The 22,539-nt window shown below is 40.0% G+C and overlaps 1 pseudogene; it reads right to left on the reverse strand.

The window, feature by feature from the left end:
- Positions 1-15,511: 15,511 nt before the first annotated feature.
- On the reverse strand, positions 15,512-16,546 carry LOC137185267 (uncharacterized; annotated as a pseudogene).
- Positions 16,547-22,539: the final 5,993 nt, after the last annotated feature.

Genomic DNA, 22,539 nt, shown 5'->3' on the forward strand with positions numbered 1-22,539 from the left:
GTTCAGGTTGTTGCCTTTCACGCTCTGGAAACACGCCCCACTGGATCAGACCGAAGTGAACGTTGGCTTACTGGGAACACCGTGCAGAACACACTTGGGCTAATGTTAGCTACTTTAGCTAAATTGTGCTAACAGGGCAGGTATCACAATTAAGTAACGTTTAACTTGTTGACATATTGTGACAATAATCTGACTCTGTGTGGGTTCCAGAGCCGAGGAGAACAGCAGGTGAGTGAACTGTCAATCACAGCTGTCAATCAACACCCACACAGCAGACGTCAAGGATACTGTAAGTCTCCAAATTTTATTAATGGAGCAATAATCTCTAAAATGACCACCAGCACACTTATTAGAGGGCCCAAATTTAGCGATTGAGACCATAATGACTCTTTGAAGGAAATTATTGACTTAATTATGACATATTTCTCGAGAGAAGTTGACACTTTTTGAATGGGAGTCAATTGGGGCCAAGGATTTTTTGGGCCCCAAAAAGTAAGGAAGGATTAGGGAAAGTTGAAAATGGGTAGAGAAGATAAAAAGAGAAAAAGGGATGAAAGCAGAGAAGAAAAATAGGAAGGAGGAATGGAAGAATTAAAGAAGTAAAGCCAGGAAAGGTAAGAAATGAAGTAGTATAAAAGGAAAGAGAGAGAGAGAGAGAAGGAAGGGAGGGAGGATAGCAGGTTGGCAGGTAAGTTTTGACAAAAGGCAGAGAGATATTTCTGGCATACAGAGCAAATGATCCGTAGGTTGTCTTGCCAGAAGCAGGGTGACGTTTATTTCCAAGAAGGGCATTGCTATAATATTTGCAAGTTGTTTTGCAAGAGGCAGGGTGATATTTCTAGTGTGAGAGGCGATGCTTTCAGTCTTGGCAGTTGATTTGCCACAGGTAGGGCCATATTTCTGACTGATTTTGCTAAATAGTGGCAAGTAAGGATAAAGGAAAAAAGAGAAAGGAGGTAAGAAAGGAAAGTGGGATGAAAAGAGAAGGAAAATGGAAAGAAAGGGATTAAGGAAGAAAGGTATAAAATTGAAGAAAAAAATTAATTTAGAAAGGGCTGCACATAGCAGGTCATTTTTAAAAGAGGTTATTAAAAGAGATATTTCTGCATTACAGGCTGATTCTGCCTGATCAGTGGGTTTCTCCATGCACAAGGTCATCCTTTTGGTTTGATAAGCAAATTATTGAAAAGCAAATTAGTGTTTACAGTGAAGGTAGGCATAGGCACTTGTTAGTGGCTGGTGTCAATTACATTTTAAATGGCAAACCTATTGTTTGCTAGTCAATGCAAGAAACAAATGCAGCTCAAAACACAGCTTTTGTACATCATGGCAAGTGTCTGCTCCTTCAGCAGGTGTCGGCATGCTGGGCAGACTGGCTTGTCAGACTTGATTTTCATATTCTGCGTCCTCTATCTCTCCTTGTTAAACCTCACTCTTACTATAGTTCTCTTGTTTCTTCCTCCCACACACAGAAACAGACCACAGCACAGTGAACCACACAGGCAGGCAGTTTCAATGTTAATGGCAGACTAATCCTGCAGCCTGAGCTCATCACTGAAGTGCCAAAAACACGTTTCCATTGATTTTTGTAGAGCAATACTTCAAAACTTTCTTTGCACCACATTCAAATCCAAATCAGAAAAGGGCTGCTGCTATAGATGTCTAAAATATTGTTTTTAGGTCTTGAAATATGACACTGCATAATATTAACATATAAAATATAATTACCATAAGGCACCGTGTTTAACTTGCACTTTTAACTTTTGAAAGCAAAGAAATTGTTAAATAAGAAAACCCACGTAATATGAGGCCAGTGTTACAGGATGAGATGGAGAGAACCAGAGCAGTCACGACTACCATCAGCTTTTGATTGTGTTAATAGCATGTGACACATCAACTACTAGCTTCTTGTACCTGGCTCTCTTTCTCTCATGTACCTCCTACATCCTGTCTTCTAGTCCAACAAACCACCTGACTTGCTGTTTCAGACTCTAAAACAATATGTTAGTCTGGTCACTGCATTGTGGTCTGTGAAATTCAGCAGCAGCAGCATGCAGCACTTTTGGCTGTTGCCTCCCCTTGCCTCGACAGAGTCAATAGTCTGTTGTTAAGGCTGTCCTGCCAATCCTTGTGTATATGATGTGATATCACCTTTAGTAGCTAATCACGCCATCAGTGATAGTGAACCTCTCCGAAGGGCTTTGAAAAACAACTGTGGATGTACTCCAGGATGTTAGAGCACAGTTGGCATGCTTGTGTGTCACATAAGTGGTGAGTATTAACCAGGCGTACGATATCCACCATTTTAACCTATTTAATTAACCAACATTGTATTCTTGTTTATTAAAATGACTATATCTGGGATTGTTAAACAGCTTCCAGTTGGTAAACAGAAACTTGGCTGACTTTTCATAGGCCACACACAAGTAATTAATGCACAACATCAGTGACATTACCATATAAAGTGCTAATTAGATTTGAAAAAGCTAATTAGATTTGATTGTGTCTAAAAGCAGCCAAATGTATGAGACACCACACAAGAGAGGGCTGAGACCAATATAGAGCATCTACTGTTGAAAATAAAGATGTTTTCTTCCTTGACTTTTGTATCAATCCGACTATTCATTTCAGTCTACGCTTTACTTGTGATGTGGCTGACGATTTTCTATATTTTTGTCAACAAATCTGGTGCAGAGCCAAACCAACCATGAACTCATCCTTCTTACAAGTATTGTATGTGTATCCAAAGTCTGATATATCATATTGCTCTGTGCCACAGACCTCTGATGTTGTCCAAAAACTATTAAAAACATGTCAGTTAGCCACACTGTTGCACTGGGTGACATGTTCCTTCGTCTATGCAGTTAGAGGTTACTTTAGTTTGTTGAGAACAGGCTCCAAAGACTAATAGCAGCGATCAAATTTTCAGTCATCATAGAGTAGGTCCATGTAAGGCTGACACCACTGCACATGCGTGAGAATGCAGTTCTGCTTGCAATGCTTCGCTAGTTTATTGTGCTACATATCAAAACTTCTTGACTTTGTTCTGATGTTCCTTGAGAAATGATCAATGTAGTACAAAGTCGAGGTTGTGATATGTAGTACAACAAGCTAGCAAAACATTGTAAACAAAGCCATGTTCCCATGTATGTGCTTTGGCGCCTGCCTTTTTAATAGTTTTTGGTTGGCAACGGAGGTCTACGGTAGGGCTGCATGATATGAGGAAAATCTGCTATGTGCAATCACATTGTTCAATATTGCGATGACGATATGACTTGCGACAAATATTGAAGTGTGCATGTTAGCTATACGGTTCCTTTCTCTTTCTGTTTCAATAGATAGATTGCTAACATAGACCCCAAACACTGAATAGCCAAGAGATTAAATAAATTATGTCGAACATGCTATTTTAACAAATTGTACATGAATACCTTAACAATTAAACAGAACATTCATTTAAATAAAACATTATAACTATAAGAAATTAAAGTTTAATTTCCCCTGCTCCTTTTAAAACAATTTATTGTAAACTCAACAAAAACCTCTTTTACCGTGCAGTAAAAAAATATCTGTGAGATAACAATTTAAATAATTAAATACATATAAATTAAACATGGCAATTTAAAATGACTGTAATGTCTCCCATTACAATCATCAAGGCCCTCGACTCTGCCCAACAAGGTGCAGAGATTTATTAGGGCGAGAGGGAAAAGTGAAATACGGAAACACTAAATCAAGAGAAAATTAGATAAGGAAAAAAGGAAAAAGCATTCAAGCATTTTTGATTTAATAATTAAACAATTCCCTTTGCAAGATGAATGTGAAATATAATTTAAACTTTCTATGCCGTCACTCAGACACTAATGTTAGCGAAGAGGAGCAGCAAACTCCAGCAGTAACAAATGAGATCAGCTGACCAACATACACTACAGCAGTAAACAACTTAAACCAACTCTGAGGTGAAGAAAATAACTCAGTGCTCAGTCTGTTTCATCTTAAAAACCCTGCGCCCCCTCAGTGTCTTGGACAACAATGGCTTTCCCCAAAGCTAACGGTGCAGGACAGAAGCTGCTCTCCACCTCTAGAGATATAATGTTAATAACACAGTAGAGCGCTCTTCTGCATGCATGGCGCGTGTAAATAAAATGACTGCTTATTCATCACATTCCAGGCAGTCTTTTGCAATGTGTTTATCACACATGTTCATATCATGATGACGATGAAAATACGATTTATCAGTCAGCCCTAGTCTGTGGTACAGAGGAATACAATATATCAGTCTTTGGATACACCAACAATACTTGTAAGTAGGATCAGTTCATTGTTGGTTTGGTTCTGCACATGAGATGTATTGACAATAAGTAAAATATTGAAAATCATCAGCCGTGTCCTTTAAGAAAAGTATATTGTACATGTTTATTTTGAATTGTGCAACTAAACGGGTTTCTTTGTGTCTGTTTATGCGTGTTTGTGTGCACTGGTTACATGTTGTTTGACTTGAATGACAGTCTGTCGCACACCTGATCACCTGCTCTCTCTTCAGTCCTTTCCTAGTAGACAGGGATTCAGATGACACCACTGCCAAGGGAGTGTCGCATAGTAACTGAGACTCTGATAGTAATGAGTTATTCCTTTAATTGTGTAGATTTTGATCCCTACCAGTGTCAATTCACTTGTAATGCAATATGCTGTGGAACTGTGGTGTAGACTGGCTTTGTTTTGGCTACCGAGCCATATCCAGTACCAGTCTGACCACGCTCACATACACCTACACAAATTTTACTTGTTATGCCAGACAGCTGGTCTCTGACAGTGCCCTACTTTAATGCATTAAGGATTGCTCCAGAAATACTTTTATGGCTGGTATTGTTACAGGGCACTTCGAAATAAAGATATGCACACTCATTCCCATTTACACACACATATTGAATGCATGCACACATACACAGCCTTAGTCCAGACATCAAAGCAGTAAGAGAAGGCCTCGTTGAGCCTCCATAGGCCCTGTTAAGCAACAGGAGACAAGCGGCCAAATAAAACATTTAAAAATCTAGGTTACTGGCACGCATGAATATCTTATGCAGCTCTTTTTATGTGGGAGGGTGACACAGTGATTTGAAGCAGGGGGAGAGATGTTGCACGCCTCTGCATAGCATAACCTGATTTCCCACTTCTGCCTCATATTCGAGGACAGAGATGCCTCACTTCTTTCATTTGAGCAGTTGTGTTAGCATAGAATTTTCTAACATCAACATGCATATAGCATTGTGCTTAGGGGACAATATAACAGATGTAGATCAGAGTCAGTTTCTCCAACGCCATCCTTGTTAAAAAGTCATCCATGACCTTAATTGAAAAAAGAGATTTAAATTGGTACTGCAGCTTCAATCAATTAGTTATCTAGTCAGGAAACAGTTGCTAACAACCCTGAGGGCAGATTTAAAATGGTAATGTTGTTTACCTGGCAATCAATCATTGGTGAATGGAACCAGGGACAATCTGTTAGGGTTGATCTTTTCTCCTATCCTCTGAGACTTGTTCACCAACATCATTCAGTGCTGGGGATGAACAGGGTGATTCAGACTTTAGTGGAAGATTACATTTCCTCCGAATGAGCCCTAGTGTTTGGTTGGTTTCACCATCCTGCGTGTCAAAAATCTTTCCACCCAGACATAAGGCATTAAATTGCTTTTGTCTGAAAGCAATGAATACAACCTTAGCAGCCACACATGTAAGATAAGATGCACTTATTTGTGTATTTTGGATTGAAGTCAAAGCTGGAACTAAAGATAAGTTCAATCCTAACAGTCTTGTGATATTAGAATAAACTACATTATGTAATACTGCAGCTTTCAGTGTATCACACTATGTTGTTTTTCGAAACAAATCTAATCTCCCTAAAGGGAAATTTGGTATTTATGCATAGTACAGTACATTTTAATTTCAAAAATTATTTGGCACAGTATGAATGGTTAAGCCATCCTTACATGCAAAATCTGTTTGTTGTTGTTATGGACTAGCAACACTGTAACAGGAATGTAATGGGACACTTTTAGAAGTAAAACAGAAAATCAAATCTGAATTGATCAGGTCAAAGATATTATTTGAGCCTTGCACTTTTAAAATCCATCTTGTCTGATAACTCACAGTTATTTCTGAACATTATTGCCTGAAAAAGAGCAGATACCAGATACGTGGGTGTGATGAGCAGCAGAGTGCAATGCAGTTCTACATTACAATATAATAATACATTTTGTGCATGAGCAGCAGAGTGTAATGCAGTTCTGTGTTACTAATGAATATGTCGTGGAATATTTTGTACTCTGAGCAAATTTCTAGTTGGGACCTGACCATCATCACAACAAAATAAATTGACTGTGCCTCTCAGAAATGCTTTACTCTAAGCCCACCATTTTAGCATTTATATGCAGTGTAATATTTAATAAATGGTTTCTAACACACTATTGTAAGCTTATATAAGGACATTTTAAGTGTGTACTAATGTACAGTATTTGTCAATAATTATAACTTCTCCTATGAAAACATATTTTATATTATTACAGTTGTGTTTTACAATATTATCGTTGTCAGTTACTGATTGAATGATATGGTTTTTCTGCAAAAAAGTCCAATCACCTTGTTAAAATCCTTAAAATTATGTCTAATCCTTCTCCCTCACTGAAAAATCCAAAATTTATGAATATGCAAACATTGTTCATTGTTGAAGTTTAACTGCTGGGCACAAGATGCTTCACTTAAAAGGCCGTTCTCACTTTATGTGCACAGGAGGCTTTAAGTTTCCACATCACACTTCTGTAAGTTGTATTCTGGGCCACGATTGGCAAACTAGATGTGATGTCACAAATCAAAGGGCTGGTATGGTAGAAAACAAGAAAAATGAGCTTTGGGATGGATTAGGGTGATGGTGTTCTAAAATTACTCAATTCTATCTCCTCGGTTTTTAAAAGTTATTTGAAATTTGCGGCTCAAGAGTGTGCAGTGTTAAGGTGGAACCCGTAATTACGTCACACCAGAAAGTCAAATGAAATAAGTTAGGAGTCTTGAGGCATGAGCCCACCTCTACTGTAACTTCTGTAGTTGGAGTTTGCATTTCAACCAGATGATGAGCAAAGCAGGACACTGTAAGTGTGCTGTTGCCAAAAAGTCTTTAAATAGCCTTCCAGAGGATGGAAATTTACGTCAGGAATAGCTGAAATTTGTGTTTGAAGACAGCCTTCCCTCCCATATGGGCAAGTGGTTGTGTGTGTGTTCCACACATTTTACCTCCAACTGCTTAACAAGACTCTGTATGCTGCAGGATTTTAAACTTTTTGACCTTCAATCTTTGGATGAAGTTTTAAAACAAGCACACTCACAACTTTTACTTTGTTAGGAAACTTAGACTTAGTATTTATAAAAATGAGTCAAAAAAGGCCATAATACCAGATCTTTAAGGTGACCACCGAGAAACTTTCCTCCCTCAGCAGATGAATGTGAAAACAGCCTTCTATTGTCAAATTCTGTACAGACATCGTTCTGCACAGTGAAACTCAAACACCCAGGTGAAGGAACAAGAAGAAACATATATGCTGCTTATGGATATTAAATGGGGGGGGGCAAAAGTTGGGTGTCACCCTCTTCTCTACCTTAGTGGACAAATGGCTTTATAATCTCATTCACACACACAATCACACATCGATGGCGGCCAAGTTATGCCTGTCCATCAGGAGCAATTTGGAGTTCAGTGTCTTGCTCAAGGACATTCAAACATGTGGACAGGAGGAGCCAAAAATCGAACCACCCCCCTGCGATTAATGGATGACCGGTCCTACCGGCTGAGCCACAGCCAGGTGTTCACTGAGTGTAACACTGCAGCAATTGTCCTCTCTCACTTTTCCCAAGCCACACAACAGTGGGTACAGTGTGTCAGCTTTACTGACCAACCGGCATCCGCAAAGATTAACTCTCTGATCTAATATGGAAATGTCAGTGTAAGTCCTCCTATAGTGAAAAAAATAAATTACTATTGGATTTTATTGCCTCATAAAACCACGGTGATGAATGTAGGCTTAGCAGGTATTTTACAGCAAGCTTCTTAATAAAGTGTGGGAGGATAGTGCTGGCCTTTAAGATAGTGTAGCCCACCTTCTCTTTGACCCTTCGGGGTTGGGGGACAGGCGCGTGTTGAACAACACCACTCAACCCCAGCTTTATGGTAATGTGACTCATTATGGCCATGACCTTGAAGGCACAACACAGCTACGAATGTGTATGGAAAACTGTGGTTCATGTATGAATGTGTATCAGTGTGGAACTGTGCAGCTCATGTGAGGCATTATGTAGATATATTGCAGCCTGTGGCATTCACAAATCCTGGGTTATATACTCCACACAAATGCTGCAAGTTATTACACTTCCTGTACTACTCATCACTGTCCTCTGCATATGAAGTCATTCAGCATGTCCCTTTGTCTTTTGCTCTCCCTTTACTGTGTTTCCAGTGTCCCTGCATGCATCAATGTCAGCTGCCCTCCCTACTGGCTTCTGATTTATGAATCCTATCCTGGTCTGTCATTACTGCCTCCAGAAGGGAGCATTGATGGACCAATATGTCGAGTCTGTCACCAGGAGAATTGCCTCACATCCACAAACATCATGAATATTCTTCTGACAACCTGTGGCCTGCAGGAGTTCAGATTTAGATGATCCAAGATGAAATATTGAGATGTTACAAGAAATTCCGCATTATTTCATTTTGTAGGTAGATCATTTCTTTTGGCAGAGGTCCCCCCACAAATGCAATGTTTCATAGGAAATATTTCTGTGGCTGTCACAGCAGTCCACCCTGGCGCAAATTCCTGCTCAAGAAACTCACAAAAATTGTTAAGTGTAACAAGTGAAATCTTCCTCTTTTGTTCTCTTTTTGGCTGGACTACAACAGTGAGGCCAGCCCTACACACGCCATCTGTCCATCACTGAGTCACTCCCTGACTGACTGATTGAGTGATGAAGTTTCCTGCCAAAGCGAAGTATCCCAGAATGCATTTCGTACCAACCAACAGCAATGGCAGAAATTAAGCCATTTGCGTTGTAGGACTGTCAATATAAATAATAACTGTTAATAACTATTTTAATATTTTTTCAGGCAAGAATTGAGAGACGAGCCTTCTGTGGTGACGGCAACAAGTTGAGACAACAGTCATGGAGGACAGACTAATGATGGCTGTTGCTGGATACCTGGAGCTACACTGTATGTGACTTTACCAACTGTAGTTACCATGATCTGAACAGAAAACAGCAGGCCTCGCCTGAGTTTACTTCACAGCAAAATAACGGTTAGGCTAAGGACGGGTGATTTGGTGGTTGCCTAGTAACAATGAGAAAAAAAGACGCAGCATGCTACTCTTTTTTAAAACTGTAGGCTTCAACAAAAAAGGCAGTGCAGTGTGCTTCACGTTTTGCAACCATGGATGTATTATAAGAGCTGGATACCAGATTAAAAATTGTGCCCATTCAGTCCTATAGGAATTGTTGGCTGGCAAATACGCCAAAAAAAGTTCCTAGCCTCTGGGTTTGCTTCTGCGTTGTGCAGCCCACTGAATATGCGCAGTAGTGTGTGTGTGTATGTGTGTCCCGGTGCAATGTGTTTTTAATCTTTTTCTTATGTGTACAGCACCTTGAGTTACAACTATGTATGAAAAGTGCTATACAAATAAATAAACTGACATAAAAACAAATATCTTAAAAATGCTGGTGATGTCCATGTCTGATGGTAACCAGCCAACATACAAATTAAAAACCCTCTTAGCGTTTCATACACAGTCCAGCCATTTACTAGGTTCTGACTTAGTCTTGTTTCTCTGTGTGTCCCTTTCCACTGTTCCCCCAGCAGCTGCTGATTCTACCCATCATCCCCAGAGTAGTGGGTATTAGGACAAAAGGGCAACCTGAACTCTAAAAATACAGCCAGCTCTATCAGTCTCTGGCGCTTCTTTAATAACAGTAACCCAGGGCGTGATACAGTGTAATTATCACAGACAGAGGCTCCAGGGCAGAGCTGTAGACAGACACTGCACACAGCACAGGTCATGTTAGATAGGGACATCCCACAAAGCTTTCCACAGAGATACATCTATCTATCTGCCTATCTATCTATATTATCACTCACATTTATAAATCCTCCTGTGCATACTGTGTGAAAGCAAAAAAACCCAACAAAAAACAACCTTATCATTAGACAAGAATGTTGATCTTAGACAATTCAATGACAGCAATATTTACCACCAGTTTTTTTCAAATTCTCACTTTCTGCAGTATCTGCACATGGTAAATACAGTATTAAATTTAGTGGAGGTTTGTGTTTATGGAAAGGGAAATATTCATTTCAGGCCTGTGATGGGACTCAAACTCCGGCCTCCTGCATGAATGTCGGATGCACTACACATCCATCCACCACTCTGACCTTCACACTACTTCCAGCAATCTGGACATTGGGCTGAGATAAAACACAAGAAAACATACTTTTTTCATGTAGTTGCCACCCATGTTATGTCTGAAATTGCCTCTCTAAGTCAATTTATTCTTTTCAGTGTCATTTCATTTCATTTTTCTCACTTACTCATAGACTTTCCTGTCAAAGCAAAAGTGAGTCTCTCTCTTTGTATTTGTGTGCCTTTGTGTGTATTCATAAGTACACACTCTACCTGTGTGTGTGTTTGTGTGTGTGTGCGTGTGAGTGTGTGTGATCCTTTGGGCTTACTTATCCTTACATGAACTGAAAAGATAGAATATAAAAGTGGCAATTTGTGAAGGCAGCTTCTGCGTGTGACAGAAAATTGAATGATAGGTTATCATTTTATAACTCTTTTGTATATATGTTACTAATGTTGTTTTCAAACTAAATGGTCAATGTTTGTTTTCAGCTGAATGTGATGTAATGTCATTGTCATTCTGGTATACATGTTGGTTCTTGAGCAACAATGAAAAATTACCATGACATACACACACATTGGTCTCTTTTCTTTTGTGTGTGTTTGTATGTCAGCATGTGTGTATGCTCTGCCAAATATGTGTCTCAAGGACATATTAGAGCAGATTTATGTACACCGTTGGTGTGTGGAGTTCACGTCAGGCAGCTCACTTCCTGGTAAACTCTATTAGCTGGCCTTTTGTTGATTGGATGTCCTCGATCTGTCTGTGACTTTTGCTTTTATACCCCTGACATTCTTCAGAGCCCTTGATGACAGAGAGGTTTGTTTCAATCATGTTTAAGATATTGACTGGATAAACTTTCTTGCACTTTGCACCTTATGATTTCATTTCACCAGGCAATTTAAGTCTACTTGAGGGGAGAACCAAAACCGCACCTGCCCAGGAGAACTCACCACCAACACTGATGAAATATTAAACAACTCACCAAACACTGGCAAGGAATGGAAAAGACAGATAAGGGCAGGTTTGGCATCATCACGTCACCTTGCATTCACATGCATGCACACTGGATACAAAAGCATAGACACTTAGAAGGTAAAAAGGAAAAGACAAAAACCGAAATGCACACACACATCTCTCCGTCACCACTTCAATACACACAAACCTCGTCAGTATTTAATGTCTTGTTGTCTCCCAGGTAGGTATCAGCTGTCACTCAGAGATAATGTCTTGGATGTTTCCATACCTTTCCCTGTCCGCATGCATTCACCACACTGATGCAGATACAATAGCTTAGAAGATAGAACCAATGATATCCTGGCTCTCCTATTCAGCCACTGTCCTCCTCTCAAAGACACGATTATGTGTAACCCTATGCCAAGGCAAACACTACAAGCTTGGACCCATTCACCACTGTTTCCGACAACCAAGAAGACAGCATTGCTATTCATTCACAGGCTTATGCAAGCCTTTTTTAAAAAAAAAAAAAAAACACCCACCTACCACTGGTGGTATGGGCAAGATGGTGTAATTGATCTGTCAAAAGCCTCATGCCAGAGGTCTGCATTTAGGAATCAGACGATCCTTCTCAGTTGTGCTCAGCAGCATGTCCCTTGATCAGGAATCAGGCCGGCTATTATCCGTAACAGCAGGGATAGGACTGCTTGCAATGTCATGTTGTGTCCCTGACAGCCAAGGAGAGGTGGACTCATCGATGTCTTTGAAGAGACATTTTCTGCTCTTTTCTCCAAGTGGTCGGCAGTAAAAACATACTGCTTCAGCTGTCATTGGCCCATTTTTATTCCCAGCTGCAGAGAGTGAAGTATGTGGTTTATCTAAAGCTATAGCTCAGCTGACAAGTAATAGCAATACCACCATATAAATGTTTTTATAAGTCATATCTCACACAAGACTGTTTTGTGTATATCAAGAAAATTTTTCTGGGGTTTTGAATCTGCAATATAATTTATCAAATTAGTTCAATTTTAATATGTTTAATTGATTTATGGAAACTGATGATAAGCAATCCATAAGAAAAAATCATAAAAAACCAAAGTGGTGATTGGGCATGGTAGTATAGTAGGAGCTACTGATTTGATATTTGACATTTTAGAATGCACACATCAGGTAGTGGAGAGCACAAATGCATACTTTTGCATCTGTAATTCAATAAATTCAAATATTTATTAAATAATCACATAATCATTCCTTATTTCCCCTTTTATTGAGAAAGCTATAGTGTCCACTGAGATATTTTTTGCTCATTATACAATACACACATATGAGTACTGCAGCTTGATGATTAAAAATGTGTGATGCCTGATACTATAGCTATAAGATAAATATTTAAACATAAAATATTTTCATCTTTCAGCATGTCTGTTGAGACAACTGTTCTCTTGAAATGAAGGAAAAAAGCCAACAAAGCTGGCTGACACTCACTCACTTATGTTCAGTCTCCCTTTGATAGGATTAAACTTCATGCTGGTGCTAGTTTCATACAGGACTGTTTTCCTATTTTATTTACTCTATCTTTCACTGAGAACAAAATCATTTGTGATCTTTTTCCTTTTCTGCATAGAGCGTCTGAAAATTTCTCTTTGAACTGATGGGATCAAGAATATGTAGCTGATTGGCAGCAGTTCTGCACACCTCTGGAATACCGACACACTCTGAGGCTGTTAAAGTTAATGTAGATCTATAGATGGTTGAGATAAACAAAGCTGATATTTGGTGCAGCTAATTGATTCTTTATCAGATTTTTATCAGATTGCACTGGCATTTGAACTTGATTTTTGTCTCTGCCAATCTCCCAGCTCAGTCACTGGGCTTATCTCATTCCCTTTGCGCTTCCAGCTACTGGCCCAGGATGCACTTTTCTGAGCATCATAGTTAATATTCAAATCATTTCATTTCCATGCGGGTTTTCAGTCTCAAAGGACCTCCCACTTGCCCGTTCAGCTTTTTGAACAGATAAAAAAACCCTTGGAAAATCATGAGAGAATACTTATGAAGGGAAAGTGATTTCAGAGTTGAGTTGTTGAAAAGAATTGGAAGAATGACGTGAGTGATATCTATCATACTAAAGTATATCTGCTTTCTCACGCCCTCATTACCCTTTTTCTGTCCTGACATTTCCCTCTTTGTGACCATGTTTCCTACTATTTTATACATTCTGTGTTTCTGATTCACTCAAAACTCTTGTGTTACCCAAATAAAACCATAATGCCAAAAAAACATTAAGTTTTTAAAGGAATATTCTCATAATATTTAGCCTGCCCCAGTAATTTAAAGCAGTTATGTTATATTTTTCCTGATTGTCAAGCCATATGTGGAGAACTGAATATAGATGAGAAAGTAGTCAAAAAAATTACTCTGAGCTGGGGCTCAGTCATCATTTGCCTATTTAGATTCCCCTCCAGGCAACTATGGGAAACAACTCTGATGAGAGAGCAACCGAAATAAAACTAAAATAGTAAAAAAAAAAGTCAACTGGTGAAAAGGACAGAAATGTGGAACTCTAAAATAGCTAATACTAAATAAACAGATTTCATAATACCGCAGTAGCATTTCATTATTCTTATTTTCATAGTTACATAGTTTTGAGTTTATTTTTATTTGATTGTAGCAATTATTTCACTTTCTAAGTCTACTTTTATTTCATATTTGTAGCTTACCATGTCATAATGTAAATTTTTGTTATCATTATTTTTTTTGTCACAAATCCTGATATGCCTAAGTTTCTCTTAGCAGGCTGTTGTCTATACTGCTTGTGACGATATCTGTCTCATCCAGCGAAGAAAAAGAACAGTTACATCTATAGTTACATTTTCCAATTCTGCCTAAAACTTGTTTTCTTCATATCTATCCAACAGATCCTTCATCGTCTCAATTGGCAACTCTTCTTGCATCTGTCTCCTGTGAGGTCCCCCAAGGTTCTATTCTTGGTCCTTTCCTCCATCTACAGTAAATGCTCTTGGTCACATTACACGAAAACACAACGTCTCTTTTCACTTTTGCTGATGACACCCAGATATAGTGTGCCTCCCCCTAGAGCCTTCTTCTAGAGACTTCAACAACTGTCTTCAGGACACAAAATCCTAGAAAGCTGCATGTTCCTCAGCTTAATGAGAATAAATCTGAAGTCATATTATTTAGACCACAGCATTTGACCTTCATGATTTCTGTTCATCTTGGCACATTATCTCCTTTTGTGAACTTTTTTGAAATCACACGTAAATGACATGTCTCCAACTACTTCAGCAAGAGTTTGAACAAGGTCAAAAAAGAGGGACCACATTTCTCCCATTCATCCGACACAGGTCCCTGTTAGCTATACTACTGAATTTAAAATCTTTCTGTTTGCATATAAACTGTTAATGGCCTTGCTCCTGCTTACATTACAGTCCCTATACCATACTGCCAGGGACTTGAGATCCTCTGACCAAATGCTCCAGTCTGTCCATATATCCAGGACTAAGTGCTATGGCAACAGAGCTTTCTTGTGACATACATCATTTTGTGATGCACATGGACACATCATCAGTGATGTTACCTGGGGTCACTGAGTGTTTCGGTTCTTTCAACAATCAGACACCTTCGCCCACGTGACCTAGCCGGCTTGTGTCCAGGTAGCACTACCCCACCCACAGTTCTCCTCTTCTGATCCACAGCCACCTTGCTGCAACTTCTGCTGCCTCAGTGGCCAACTTGATGGCCCTTCGCCTACTGGCTCCTGTAATGCTCAGCATGTTCTAGGCCCTGCAGAGGAACTGGCCTGCAAACTCTCTGCATCTCACCTCAATGGGCTCACAGCTTGCTCACTATCCGTTGCTTCAGCATTCTTCCACAAGCTCAGCATACTTTGCCCTCTTCCTCTTGTTGGCCTCCTCAACGCGGTCCTCCCAGGAACATTTTATTTGATGGGCCTTGGCTTTCCAAAGCTCGGCCCATGAGACTCTACACTCCACCGCTTGTTCCCACCTTGTCCAGGCTCCCTGCTGCTGCATTAAAACCATCATGCTGACTCGCTCCTCCTCGACTGACACTTGCACCTCATCCTCACCTGCTGACCCTCCTCTTAAAATCCTTGACTGTGGAGATCCTCATAGACCAAGAGGGGCCAGAGAATCCGTAGGAGGATGCCATATTGGTATATCCAGGCCTTAAACATGCCAGGTAGGCCTGACTTGTCCACTGCAGCTAGCCAGGTTTCCAGCTCTTGGCTGGTTGATTAGATGGATGCTGCCACGTGTGAAGCAGAGCTTGTTGATGGCCTTTCCTTTCTTCAGCACCAGGGATCTGGACTTCACTGGCTTGAAGCTTATATGAGCCCAGGTGATCAGCTCCTCAAGGCCCTTCAGGATTCACCTGCTCCTTGGGACAGACGTTGTTGTCACAGTCAGGGCAGCTGTTGGACGCCAGACTTGGTGAGGGTCCTCTGCACTGAACCTCAGCAGACTTCACCAGCATGTTCATGGCGAGCATGAAAAGGATCACTGAAATTGTACATCCAGTAATTATTCCCTTCTCAGGCTTGTGCCATTCTGATGTTGTAGACCCAGCAGAGACTCTCAGACTGAAGGTGTTGTAGCAGTCCAAAATAAGGTCCCTGAGCTTGCCTGAGATATGGTGCCTCTTCAACCAGCTTGTGGAGTATGGACCAATAGGTGTTTACAAGGTCCAACCAGAGCACAACCAGGTCCCCCTTGTTCTCCCGGGCTTCCCTAATCAGCTGGATGACCACGTCTGTGTGCTTCAGGATCACTCCTTTCTGGACCGAGGTATCAATGTAGGAGTTCCTCAGGAGGTAGTCCGTCAGGCACCTGGCAACAATGCTGAAGAATATCTTTCCCTCAACATTGAGCAGTGATTTGGTTCTGAACAGATTGACTTCCTCCTTTTGAATCCACACCCCTTCTGCATACTTCCATTGATGAGCTACCTTGCCCCTTCTGCAGATCACCTTCAAGATCCTCCAGAGCCTGTGGAGTAACCTTAGGCAGTTCTTGTACACCTTGTAAGGTATCCCATTCAGTCCTGGGGCTGATCTTGCATTTTGAGACGCATAGCCAATAGCTGCACAAAAACTGTGGAATTCTCCTCTTCCTGCCATACTTTTCTTTGATATTGAGGTTTTCGAGAATCAACTTAAAATGCGCTTTTCTTTGTTGGTCTTAAACTGTTTCTAACCTAACTTGCTCCTGTATTTTTGAAGTCTGTGTAGGTATTTGTTGTTGCCCCCCAACTCCTTATATGTAGAATTGCAGTGGGTAGATGCTAACAGCTGACCTACCCATCACCCAGGTGATGCTGTTTATTTTCAACGCATTTACAGGCATCAAAAATAATTAAAGAAAGTGCAAGTTCAATGAACACTTCCCATCTGCCTGTGGAGAGGAAATGACACGTTTATATGACACTTATATATTTACACGTATATATTTATATATTTATGTCTTGCTCATCCTAGTATAGTAGATGTACAGTTCCACTTCATGTGCTGGCTGCCACAGTGAGGGAGGCTCAGACCCAATTAGAGAGGAAGTTTCATTTACAGAAACACCGATATAAACAAGACATCAGAAAAACTCACCTCACCAAATTCGATTCCTAATTGATGATGAAAAGTATCAGAAAGTAAACTGTCACATGACGTCTGATGCCGGGGAAGAGGCAGCATTCATTCAGGGTGATGAAGTGATTTAATATCCACAGTGTCTGGACTGCTCTGTTCACTGGTGCCAGGAACAATTACTGTCATCAATAAATGATAAATGCCAGAACAGAAGAGAGGCTATTTCTCCACTGAGGAGTTGGATCTCAGTGCTGATGGATACAGGACTTTCACTCCTCTGCTCTCAGTGATAAGTGGAAAGGCAGAGGTTGAGACATTGGAGTGGAATGGAAAACTAATTCATTTGGGATAATGATCAGGAAGAGGTGCTGATAGTGAAGGCCCCAGTCACAACAGAGTTAGAATAATGATTAATCTAAGTGGCAGGAAATTGTGGATATAATTGCCTTTTAGCTAGCTTTGCAGTAGGTAGCTTGCATGTAAACACAATATGCTATTAGAAAAGGTTTGATATCAAGTGTAAGAACCACATATTGGTATTTGGTGAATTGTTTTGGTGTTGTAATCATATGCTATATACTGTGTGTTTTAACATTATTGAAGTTCATGCAACAGTTTATGTATAGCTTAAGTATATTTTGGAGAGTATTATAGGTGGGCTTTTTTAATTTTATGTATACTTGCTATTATTATCTTCTTAAGTGCTGGAATGCAGGGACATATACAGTATTTTTGATATTTGCAACAGTGGATAGTGCCGTATGGTAGTTTTAATGTGCATGTGCAAAACATGGTGCTAAGCCGTAGAGGAATCTGCAAATAAGTTCTGAGTACATGAGATTGTGGATAATAACATGTGTTTTACAGTTTGAAATACAACATCAAGTCAGTAATGGACCAGGCTTTATGTAACTTCAAATACATTTTCATTCAGTGTTCTTCCTGCCTCCTGTGGACTTGTGAGTACATTGGGTTTCGCAAGTAAATTGGATTTAACACAGTGGAACACGAATCAGAACTAAGATCTTTGCAGATTAAGTGGTCTAGGAATTTGGAGCATGGTACAACGGCCACCGGATACTGTATTTGGGTGGTTGCAATAGAGCTGAAGTAATACAGCCACAAATAACTTCAGATATAATAACTGCATCATAACTGTGCCTCTGAGCTATGTTTTAACCACCAGTATCAAGACTTATGATAAAGTATCATAATGTACTCAGCGGTCACGCCAAAGTGAAGAACAATTGCATTGTTGTACTGCAGATGATCTCAGTCTGTGGAGACCATTACCAATCCTGATGAACTGTATCATGTTCATGTTGTACCTGTTCAGAACAGGGTTTTTTTCCAAGTCAGTGGATTTATTTCTACTTCTCTTGAGGCAGACACTACGATACAATAGCCATTCCAGCCCTGCTTGGTCATACGGGAGGTGCAGCCTGGCATTATGATGGCTGTGAGGTCAGTTCATCAATTAGTTTGCTCACTCAACGCAGCAGCAGAACCAGTGAGGTACAAGTATATCGCTATTGTCATAATATATCTGTGAGGGACCATAGCAAGTACAAAAGCACATCGTTATGATCAATACTGCTTGGAAATCTAAAAAAAAGTACAGTCTATACACACACACACACACACACATATATATATATATATATATATAAACATATCTTTCCACACATCAGTGTGTGACTAAATGGTGTTTGCTTTGCTTCAGCAGTAACTCGGGTAATTGCTTTAACGCAGAGTTAGAAAGAAGAAAAGAGCAGCAATCATCGTAACAGCTACAGGCATGCATTTTGATGCAAATTCATCAGGTTGAGTGACTTTCAATACAACACTGTAAATGGGAATTAAATATGTTTCCAAGCATGTTTTTATGTCCTCAACACCACTGACATCACCCGTTACATACTGGAAGGGGACATTTGTGGGCCTAAATGTCAACACATTTTACCCAAACATATTGTATGTAACTGATGTGTTGCTGCAGCTGCATAGCACTTGCACAAAAAGGCTGTAAATTGTGTTACAGGCATGTGAGATGCACCTTGCCATCCCTGCCACCTACTTTGGGCGCAGCCGCCAAGACCTACAGAGAGATATTTGTCATTTCAATCCATTACATCTCATTACATCTCATATCACACAGTCTGCTGGTTAATGAGAACTGTCAACCATGTGCTCACGCCCAGCACACTCTCTCATTCTCGCTCACATACAATATCATACAACAGTCACATGCATGTTCACTGGAACGCGCACACACAGTGGAACATGTGTGTACGTGCAGACACACACCTACTTCTTTTGTCCTAACTAACTTAGAGTGTACCTGGCTGTAAAGCCCATCAGCTGTTTTATCACCTCGATGTGTATTGTTGTGGCTGTATTTCCGCCAGACTGACATTGGAAAATTAGACCTGACACAGTTTAATATTTGATAAAGCTTACTCAGAACTTTTCTGGTTGACTTGGGCTCTAATACAGTAGCTCGAAGCGAGTAGCTTGATGAAAAACTTGCTGTTGTTCTCCACCACCCCTCTCAAGCTGTAAATCAACCTAAGGACTATCATTTGCTTTTATTGACCAAGACCATTTTTCCCCTATTTCATTAATTTTAAATGAGGCTTTATTCACTTTAGAGCCTGCTTTGGAAAGTATGTTTTATATTGTTTCCAACGTTTTTGTATTCAGACTCATGGGTTTCAGCACACACTAGTCTTTTTTAAAGCCAATCAGTGACACGTACGGTACCATATTTCCCAAACTACTTTTAGAGCTAGTTTTGCAGCAGATCCAATGTACTTGTTTTAGATATTGGATGGCCATTTTGTGTCTGAAAACATTTCCCAAGCCTGTTGATTGATATACGTTTGAGTGTCACAGGTATAGGTTCTGATGTGAATGGCCCTGCAGCTTTCTGCCACTCTTCCATTCTCAAAACCATTCACCACACACGTTTCCTGCATGTCTCCCTTGTCACACATTTGCTGTTACTATACTTTAACAGTTCCACAGACATATCTTGTTGCTCACTTCAGTGGCAGGCTGTTAAGTTTCTCAGCTCATGATGAACCACACCACTGCCTCAAAGGGGCAAAAGTCACCAGCAGTAATTGAATGTGGTTTATAGTAGTCTTAGATAGCAAAATTAGCATGTGCGCAAACAAACAAACTTATGTCTAATGATATAACATTGATTATTGCACTTGGCTTGAAAAAGTTGACAGCTGTTTTAGATGTGATGTCTGACCACATGTGCTGTCCAAGCAATTAGTGCAAGCTGCCAGTGTTGGCCTTTTGTCAATATGGTGTTTCCTTTAGCTGACATTGAGGATATGCAAATACTGAGTTGTAATCATAAAGCTGAATATCTTTCTCATGTAACAGTGAACTCTGGTGAATTCAAGGCCAATTGTTTCTCCCCTGCCATTTGGGCAGATTGAGTAAGGACAGCAGACACACGCACACACTTAGCTCTTGAGTTCCTCATGTTATGTTTTATATAAAGTGAATGAAGTACTGTAGAGGTGAACCAAAAAGAGCCTCTGCCAGTACAAATGATTGAGAATCTTGAGTGGTAATGTAACTCACTGTGTGCTCAAATACAGAGTTTTGATTCAGGTGGTATACTTCTAAAATGCTTTCATCACATGTATCTGATCTCTCTTTTTATTTTGTTAGCTTGATTTGTGAAAGCATCTCTCTCTCTCTCTCTCTCTCTCTCTCTCTCTCTCTCTCTCTGTCTCTCTCTCTCATAAATCAAGGCTGTGTGATTGTCACTCATGAGAAAACCCATCAAACATCTGCAACCTGATACTGTATACTGTAATTCAAAGATAATGACAACTTCAAACACACACGCACACACCCACCCAGACACACACATACACATACACCTGTTACTCCTGCAGTAAAAAAAATAAAATGGTTTAACATGGTTTCTCAGTCAGCTCCACTTTCTCTCCTCATCTTGCAGTTACTACACTGGTAGTTATTTTTCATTCTGAGATTGGAGACTCTCTGCCTTTCTCTCTCTCTCTTTCTATGTGTGTGTATGTATGCATATACAGTATGTGCTGCTACAGGCTTAATTTCTTGCATGACCATGATTCTGCATCCAATCAAAAACATTGTTTATTTAAATGAAATATAATGAGTGTTAAATAAAACAATGACATATTCGAAAGGAGATGCCTGCAGATGATGCGACGTGGATCATGATTTAATTTCCCCACGGTCTAAATCAGAGTCCTTGGAGACTGCTTTGATGGACAACCACACTGTGAGTTGTTTATGCTCCAGTGAAATAGATTTCATTAGCAGACTTTATACGGTTGTAAAAAAGTCTACTCTTAGTTCCTGTGGCGGGAGCCCACCAGCCAGATTGATATCTGTCACAGTGCTCCACTCTGTTCTTCTAAATGCTGGGACATGTTCCAAAACCCTATGAATATTCATGAGCATGCTATAGCCCATAAAGGCCAGTCAGGGCTCTGTTTTTCAGCCAATGCTCTTGGCAGTGAATGACAGTGTCTCACTCCATCTTCATCCCCAGTGTTAGCTGATTATCAGAGGCAAAATGGAGTATGGATACAGCGAGTATACAGCAAAGGTATCTTTGTCAGCTGTTGACATTTGCTCACATTATTTGCTCAATTCCCAATGCTTTCAAACATTATCCATTATATCTGTTTTTTCAGTTGTATCCATATTATACTGCATCTCGGACACATACAGGTTTTTGAGAGTAAGTCTCAGAAAGTGTGTGTGTGGTTGGGAGTGTGTTGGTGTGCATGGAGATCAAAATAGTGGGTTCAGTATTCACAGTAACTAACCCTGCACTGTGAACACTGTGCAACACAAAGCAAAGCAGCCTGATTAAGTGACAGTATGTACTGCATACGGGGGCATATTTTCCATTCTGCTCAGTTTTACGAACACACGTGTGAAATGCATTTCATTTATTTGTCATTCAGTGTGGGTGTTTTGCACAGGCTTGGCCTAACACAATAAATACGAGAATGAAGAGGGGCAAATTCAATTTCATCTCCCTTATACACACATATAGTGAAATGAGGACACACGTAACAAAAGAGGTCACCTTATTTTATTAGATTTCCATTTGAGCTTGTATGTGCATGTGTGGGCTGCTAGACATGTAGAGACATGGCCACATACAAAAACACATAAACAAAGTGCAATATTGAGAACTGAGGCACAGATTATGGCCTGAAAAATATATATGAAAGGGTTTTAAGAATGATAATGATGAAATATTTAGGTCAATCTTCAATGGACAACGTCAGCTCCAATATTTTGCCCTGTGCTGTGTGGCAATGGCACAGTCAGTATGCCAGGCCCTACAATCAGGATATCTGCCAGTGTTGAAGGTACAGTATGTCACTAAAATGAGACACTTTGACAAAACTAGCAATATCAAATCATCTTAATTTCTTAAGCAGGAAATTTGGTCAAATTTGTTCATAGTTGAACGTTCACTGCTGTCTCCTAATGGGAGA

This window comes from Thunnus thynnus, chromosome 6, assembly GCF_963924715.1.
Source record: "Thunnus thynnus chromosome 6, fThuThy2.1, whole genome shotgun sequence".
Classification (NCBI taxonomy): Eukaryota; Metazoa; Chordata; class Actinopteri; order Scombriformes; family Scombridae; genus Thunnus; species Thunnus thynnus.